Source organism: Lepidochelys olivacea (genome assembly GCF_965140295.1).
Source record: "Lepidochelys olivacea isolate rLepOli2 genome assembly, chromosome: 10".
In the NCBI taxonomy this organism is placed as follows: Eukaryota; Metazoa; Chordata; order Testudines; family Cheloniidae; genus Lepidochelys; species Lepidochelys olivacea.
Window position 1 is genome coordinate 75807510 of NC_140420.1, and position 8303 is coordinate 75815812.

Genomic DNA, 8303 nt, shown 5'->3' on the forward strand with positions numbered 1-8303 from the left:
AGAGTCAGGTAGTTCTAGCTACAAAGATTTCTTTTTACATCCCCCCCCCCTTTCTTTTTTCTTCATTCTGTCTTAGGGATGACATTTCACTGACTAGTCTCAGGTGAATCTCATTTATAAACTAAACTCTGCTCAGTTCCTCCCAGGATAGTGGGGGATCTGTCAGTGAAAAGTCTGGATTTTTCAGTAGATTTCATGGTAAATTTATGAATCCAAAGGGCAATGGGCTTCTGTCCAGTTTGATTGCTCATATCCTGCTGCTGATGCTGCCAGTTGCACTAGGACTACTAAAAGTCTCCACTCTGTGCAGGCTGATAGAATTCCAGGCTGTGGCCCTGATCCGTAAATTTGCTGTGTGCGCGGCGGGGGCGGGGGGGTAGATGGCTGCACCCATCTAGAGCCCTGGTGAGGCTCTTCACAAGTGCAGCAGTCTGGCTGTGGGCAAGAAGTTGCAGGATCAGGGCCTATGGGACAAATTCTGCCCTACTCAAGTGAAACCCCAAAGAACTCGGTGGAGGTGCAAGGCCCTGCATATGGCCCAATGGCAAGCTGGTCGCTGCCACAGACAAGCAAACACCCTACTCTATCCCTTTCACAGCGTTTCTGTTTGCCTGAAGAGAGAATTTTGTGGTTAGCACACAGGCATGGAAGTCCACTCTGCTACTAACTAGTGGAGCTTGGTGAGAGTTTTTGGATGAAACTTTTTTAGCTGAAAAATGCAGACTCAGGTCAACAAACATTTCACAAATTTGCCTCACTCGTCCAACTGTTTCTGGCAAAACCAACAGAAAAAAGTCCCCCCCCCCCCCCCCGCAAAAAAAAAGTTAGTTTTAGTTCAGCCTTTTAGAAATGAAACGTTTTGACTTTTTGATTTGAAACAACTTTTCATTTGGAATTTTACTTCAGTTTTACTTTTAAAAAATTAAGTGGGGGGGAAGCCCTCAAACTAAACACAACTCTTTGACATGAAAAATGTATTAATTTTTTTCAGTTCAGCCACTGCACTGAGAAATCATTCTCACACCTCTGCTTACTTATTTTGGGACTGTGGTGAGTTAAATTTCTGTGCCTCAGAGTGCCATTCTGTAAAACCAATATTGTAATACTTACAACATCCCCTTCTTGGCATATGTGCAACATGTCTCAGGTGGCACATGACCAGGATTCATCACCGAATTTGGTCCACTAGTTGGATCATTAGCTTCCCTGCCTCAGGCCAGGCACTGATGGGGAGTGCAACGTAAATGCTGATCCATACCCCCCACAACATCCCCTCTGAGGTGGGTAAGATCTTATTAATCAGTCTATAGAAAGTTCTATTCCTCATATGAAAGATCCTACAACTCCCTGTGTGTAGGTAGATGGCTGCACCCATATGGAGCCCAGCTGACTTCTGTGGGACTGTCAAGATGCAAAGCCTTATTACTAATTTACTTATTACTGGATTACTTTGAATCCAGATCCAAATACTTTCACGATATGAGGGTGCTGCGTGGAAATTGTTTCAGGCTCCTCTCTATTAATGGAACACCAGGGAACAGGATTTAGGCACCCATCTTAAGGTGTCCATGTTTGAAATTTGAGCCTTCACATTACTCTGCAGATAGCTTCATATAAGTTAGGGTGACCAGATTCCTGATTTTATAGGGACAGTCCTGATTTGGGGGTATTTTTCTTATGTAGGCTCCTATTGCCCTCCACCCTGTCCCGATTTTTCACACTTGCTGTCTGGTCACCCTAATATAAGTACATTATTGGGTCTAGTCTCCCAACTAGTGGACAGGATGTTGTCCCACTTCTTTCCCATTTGTGTTGGTTTCCTATTGATGGAAGAGCAGAGCCTTTAAGTATCATGGCAATCAGAGAATAAAGTTCCCTAAAGTAGCCTGTACTCTCCAAAACATCATGACGGTTGTCGATGGTAAAATGTGAAGTGCACCACAAGTGCTGAATTGAGGTATTGGAAGAAGAGATTGTGATCTTAGAAAGCTTGGAAACTCAGGTCCAATCACTCATGGCAGTTCATAGTGGCTCTTCCACAACTGGAACCAGTTGTGATGCTTAATAATGTAATGAAACTTATCCTCCAGCGAAAACGAAACCAAAGGTTGACACAGAAGTGGAGGGAGAAACTGAAACCTGATCTGTTTGTGGATCCCTTAAAGACTAATAAAATCCAGTCTGCTCCCTACCTCTGCTAATTCCTGCTCCCAGTCAGCCCACATAAACTAAAGTAGAATGATGCTTCCAGCAAATGCTAATTGAATCCATGAGCTTCTATATTAGACAATCTGTACAGTTTTCTGTCCTGCCCACAGACACACCTTAACAGTCCTAAGAAAGAGTTGGGCATAAAGACCCTAATCCAGCATCCCTTGAAGTAAGTGCAATTCTTTTTCATTGACATTAGTGGGTAGTGGATCAGGCCCTAAAAGTGCCTTTGATTTCTCTGGGATTGTCTATTTAAAACTAATGGAGATTTTGATTATATCTAGTAGATTTCCTGTCAAATGCTAAGCTTTTTAGCTGGTCAGATTTCTGGCATTTGTCCCTTTCAGTACTTAAGGTCACAAACTGCCTTTGTATGGAAGTGCCTTTGGTAGCAATGGGAGTTGCATGCATCTCATCAGAACAGATCATAATGATTCAATCGAAACTTAAAATGTTCCAGCGTAAAAGCAGCATTGAGTGAGATTTTTTTTTTAGCCATGATGGGCCAGATATTTAAGTTCTCAGCATGCATAATCAGAGCCAGATTCTTCAGCTCCCATTTCGGCACTGAAACAAGTAGCCAGGTTTTCAAGAGATTCTAGTGGGTCTTGCATGCGCCTTTGAAAAATCTGTCAGTGGAAACTGCTGGCCACTGAGCACTTCTGAAAATTTGGGCCCAGTTGTTAGTGCTGAGCATCTGGTCCTGAGCCCTTTGGATAAACTGGCTCTATAGAGTAACTTTCATGGCATTTTTAAAAATTCAAAGTGGTCATGTGAACAGCACACACATGTTTCACTCCTCCACTGGCTTCAGTGTAGTTCTACGCTAGAGAATTTGGAACAGAATGCATTCCCAAAAAAGGACAGCTTAAAATGATTAGACAATGTTTTAGAAAAGCTGGATATTCAGAATGTCTTTCTTTGTGGGGGGGACTCCCATTTCTTAAGAAAAGAAAAGCACAGATTTTTGCTTATGAGTGCTCTAGAGTGAACAATATGAATGTTCTCAATCTCACATTTAACAGTGAGCCCTGAAAGCTGCTCATGCTGGGGATTACAAGCCATAACACATGAGTGAAAAGCACATGGAACAAAAATGTGCTTATGGCTTTAAAAAAAGCAGAGGTCTTCTAACTTAAGGAGCAAGTGGAGAGGCAGCTAAACAGAAGTGTTGGGTCAGCAAAGAGAAATGTTAGAGTTGATTTAACTCATACAGTTTAAGTGGAAAATAAGTGATGAAAGTTTTCAGTTTAGGAAAAATTAAGGAAATACATAAGAATGCATTTAGAAGTGAAATATTTTCTTCTAAAGCCACAAGGTTAGCAGGTTGGTATTCAGCATCTGTGATCGATTAGATGTATTTAAGTGACAGGTGGCTTCAGGAAATGGAACCCCTGACAGGGCTTTTAAAATATTTTCTGTAGTTGAGCAGTTATTCTTGCTGATTCCCATTCTGTAACCTTAGTTTAAAACAAGTTGTCTTAAGTCACATTAATTTTCTCTCATAGACAAGCAGTAATAAATATTCTCCAATTGGACTCTTAAGAAATGCCTATTATCCAGTGGTTTCAATGGAGCTACTCTTTGTTACCCTGGTATAACGGAGAGCTGAAGAAAGTAAATCTTAGTATTTAAAGGGATGTGCTAAACACTGACAATCTTTTAGACCCTATTGAGATAAAGGACTGGATTCTGGTCTCGATTACTCCTGGTGAAAAATTTTTAAAATTGCTGCCAACTGTCAGTACCTCCAGTTGGTGGGAGGAGGGCATTTTTAAACATTTGGGTGTTTAATTTAGGCATCCAGAACTTAACAGACTCAAAATTACAAGCCAGTTTTGAAAATCTGGACCCACATTTATAAACAGATTTAAAGGGTATATTTCTGATAGCAAAATATGCCTGGACACGCTCCAAATGTACTTGTGAATAATCTGTGACAGGACTCAATCTTACAAACCTCTTCTTAAATGAATATTCTGTGCTCATGTCAGTAGTTGCACTGACTTCAGTACGACCATGTACATTTGCAGAACTGCAGAAAAGTTTTCAGGACTTCTTTTTGGCTTGGATCAGGACCAAAAGTATGCCCCATGGGCAAAAGGAAGATTATGAATAGAGAAACTCAAGAATTAAGGAGGGAAAGTAAACCCAATGGAAAATTTTTTCAACTTTTGCATAGTAAGCATTCATGAACAAAGCTAATATACTGTAACCGTCATACTTTTTTTATGAATTAGAAATTGCAACTGGGATTCGTGCAGCTATAAAGTAACTCTGGTAGAGGTAAGTTAAAAATCTAAATTGGCATTCCAGAATATTTCCGAGGAGTAACTCAAGGAGTGAATCCAGCAGAAGCCCAGATAGAAGCATGTTGTTAGTAGAGAGGAAAAATCTGAACTCATCCAAACCTTTCTATTATCTGATATTATAAAACCAGCCCTGCAGTGCTCTCTGAAATGCTCTAACCCCAGTAGTTGTCCAGGTCTATTTCCAACCAAGGGGTTTTTGATTCTGCAGATTTCTTTTAAATCTCCCTTCCCAAAGCTGTTCTACATTCTGATTTATGGGATTTTGCTCAGCCTCGCATAGCCTTTTCTTTTCTAAGTATGTTTTACTACTTTGTATTTTTTTCTTCAAAGAAATAGATTTTATTGGACTGGGCTCTCACATAGCTGCATAATGTTTGTCTTATGGATTTTGTATGAGACCACTTTAACGCTTTTTGTAGACCCGAGTAACTCTGCAAACACTGCAAGAGAAATATCCTCAGCCTTATGCAGCATTCTTTGAACTGAGCATGCTGAACTTTGCCTAGCTACCAGTCTGACACATGAACAATCCATTTGCAATTCACAGAGATACAGCATTCCATCCTGTCCCTGCTAAAGCCAATGGGAGTTTTGCCGTTCACTGCAATGGGAGCAGGATAAGACCCATAATGTATATTTAGGAGGCTATCTTATGAGTACAGTAATGATGAAACAGTGCCTTTATCTAGCACATGTGTATCAATATGATGTTTCCAAGAGTTCCCAGCTGAAATGAGGTTAAGAGGGAAAATATTTACATATAAAGCTAAGAGGACACTTTCCCATTATTTGGATTTTAATTTGTTTTGTAAAGATCAGTGATTTCTAAAGTACTATTTTTTTCTTTATTGTCGCCTTCCCCCTTTATTGTAGCATGAGTAATCTAATTTTTCTGCAGAGCATGTTGCAGTTTGATAGACAGGTCTCTGAGGGATACCTCATGTGTCAGCGTCAGTGAAAATGACTTCTGAGGCTGGCTCACACCCCCACGCGAGCGTGGAATCCAAATCACCTCAGAGTTATAGATCCCTTTTGCCCCACGCCTGACTGCTAGATAATGTATTCATTTGCCTCAAGCAAGGAAAAAAAGTGAGAGCCTCCATTGCATACTGATGTCATCCAGAAGGAGCCATAATTGGGACCGGATCATAAGTTAGAGAGCTGCAACCCTCTTTTGCCATATATTTGTGCCATATCAATATATAGGGGTGGGGTGTGTGTATATATTATATAGGGGGAGAGAGCATACACAGAGAATATACACACTTTTGAGATCTAACAATACAGACAAGTACTCTACAAAACCCTAACCTAATAAAATAGTCTCCAAGTCTGTCTTTTTGCATTCCCCGTCTATCAAGGAGAGAGATTTCAAATCCACACTTCTACCAACAGAGTAGTTTGGGATCAGCTGACTTTTTTTTTTTCTTTTTGCTATCAGATGCAGACAGGGAAAGGCAGACTATGATGTAAGGTCTATAAAGACAGCTCAAAGGCTGGGTTTTGAAAGGAGTCTAAGGCCTGGTCTACACTTCAGTTTTAGATCAACATAGCTATGGCACTCGGGGTGTGAAAAATTCACACTCCTGAGCACTAGCTATTGGAACATAAGCTGCAGTGTAGACACGGCTGCCTCAATGGAAGAATGCTTCTTTCAGCCTAGCTACTGCCATTCAGGGACATGGATTAACTATAGTGACAGAAAAAACCCTTCCATCAATGTAGAAAGTGTCTACATTACAGCACTACAACGGTGTAGCTGCAGATCCCATGGTGTAGACATTACCTTAGCTCCTATACATCATTCCCTTAGGCTCCTTTGAAGATCTCAGCCTAAATCGTTGGGTCCTGATATAAAACCCATTGACATCAATGAGATGCTTTCCAGTGTCTGCAATGAACTTCCAATTAAGCCCTTAGGAACCACCTCTCTTCTCATGGCCGTAGAGTTTCAATAAGAAGATGGAGTTCTGGTACCAGCTCCGCCTGTGTGAACATGGACAATCTTGCTGTGCCTCAGTTTCCCTATCTGTAAAAGAGGGATTGACCCAGCCTCTGAAGGGCATTGCAAAGATTAATTAATTGGAGCTTTTCCAGTGGACTACATGATCTAAGTACAATACAGTAATATTTATTATGAGAACCGTTACTTAGGAAATGAGCCTGAAGCCATGAAATAACAGGTTTTGCTCCCGACTCCAATGAGGGCAGAACTGAAGGATCTTTAATTGGGTAATCAGGGAATGTCTGAAAGCTCTCTTAAATCCCAAGGAAGAAAAGCTACAAGGCTAAGTGCCTAGACATACAGTCACTTGTACCCCTGCCCCCCAATATTTAGTTACAAATGAGAATAAGAGCCATTTTTACTTCTAATATTTTATCTTGCCTTGATATGCTTCAAACTAGCATGTAAATAAGCCGTTCTATTTATCGGAATCTAGAACTGACAAACGTTCTATTCCCTTCATTTAGCAAATTTAATTTCTGCAGGAAATGTTCATCTGCCATTACCTTGAGGGAGGGCTGTTTTATGTTACAAAACTACCAGCCATGCTGAATCTTTACTGAGTGTCCTATTGCTGGCACATTACAGGGTGAATCAAAAATGATTCCAAGTTAAGATCAACTGTATATGACAAGAAGCTAGGCTGGATGAGCAGACTTTATAACTTTTAATCTCCCCTCTATTTCCTGGCCAATCTCAAATAATTATGTGGCCAGGTATAAAATCTTAAGTACATAAGAGTCATTCATGATCCTGCAGGACACAGAGGCTGCTCAAATCCAGCCCAGACTCTGAACTTGCCATCTGCTGTTTACTTAAAGTATATAGGAAACACTTGACCTCTTCGCAATGCCATCCATGTGGAAACACTCGACAATAGAGGCCTGCCCTGGTTTTCTTAGGCATCATGTTTCAACGTTTTTATCTCTTCTAATTAAGGTCATTGGTCACACACTCCCACCTCTTCCCTCTTCCTTCCCAAAAAAATTGCAGACATTTATCCAGCTCCAGTTACCTTGTGTGAAACATATAGGACCAAATGCATCCCTAGGTACTTCTAGTAATTCCACGGACATTACACACGCGTGGATTTGGTCCAGAGACAAGCTTTGCCAAGGTATGTCTGTTGGTTGGCCTGAGCCCACCAAGGGATTCAGCTAGTTCTTATCCTTTTGTTCAGCTGCTCAGGTATCCCGATGATGGGAATTGTATAAGAACTTGAATAGAACAGGGGGAGGAGGGGGAGAAAGTCTAGAGTAACTGTGATGCCACTGAGGGTTCATTGTATTGTTGAAATGTAGGTGTAGCAGAATCCCAACTCAGTTGAAAGACTCTTGGTGACTTCCGTGGGCTTTGAATCAGCCGCCGGCCACCCATCGTTGCAAACACACTTGAATAGTCCCACTGAAGACAGCACAACTGCTCATATTCGTGACTATATGCGGCATCAGACCCCTATCTCTCCACGTGTCAGTCTAGGGCCCTTTGACACCACTACTCATACTGCATAAAGTTAAGCATGTGCAGGATCTTGGCTAATGATTGTAAAGGACCGTGTAGATTTATGGTGCCATATACACTGACGTCGTCATTATTATTAAACATGTAGAAGGAATTAAATCAAGAATACTTGGCACTGAGAATAAGAGGTTTATAAAACAATACGCCCACTCAATAGGATTGGCTCCATGTAGGTGAAGTCAGAGTTGGACAAAGCATTTTGCAAACACTGAGATTTGTTCACACTCTGGGCTCTCTGGAATTGCCTGTGTGAA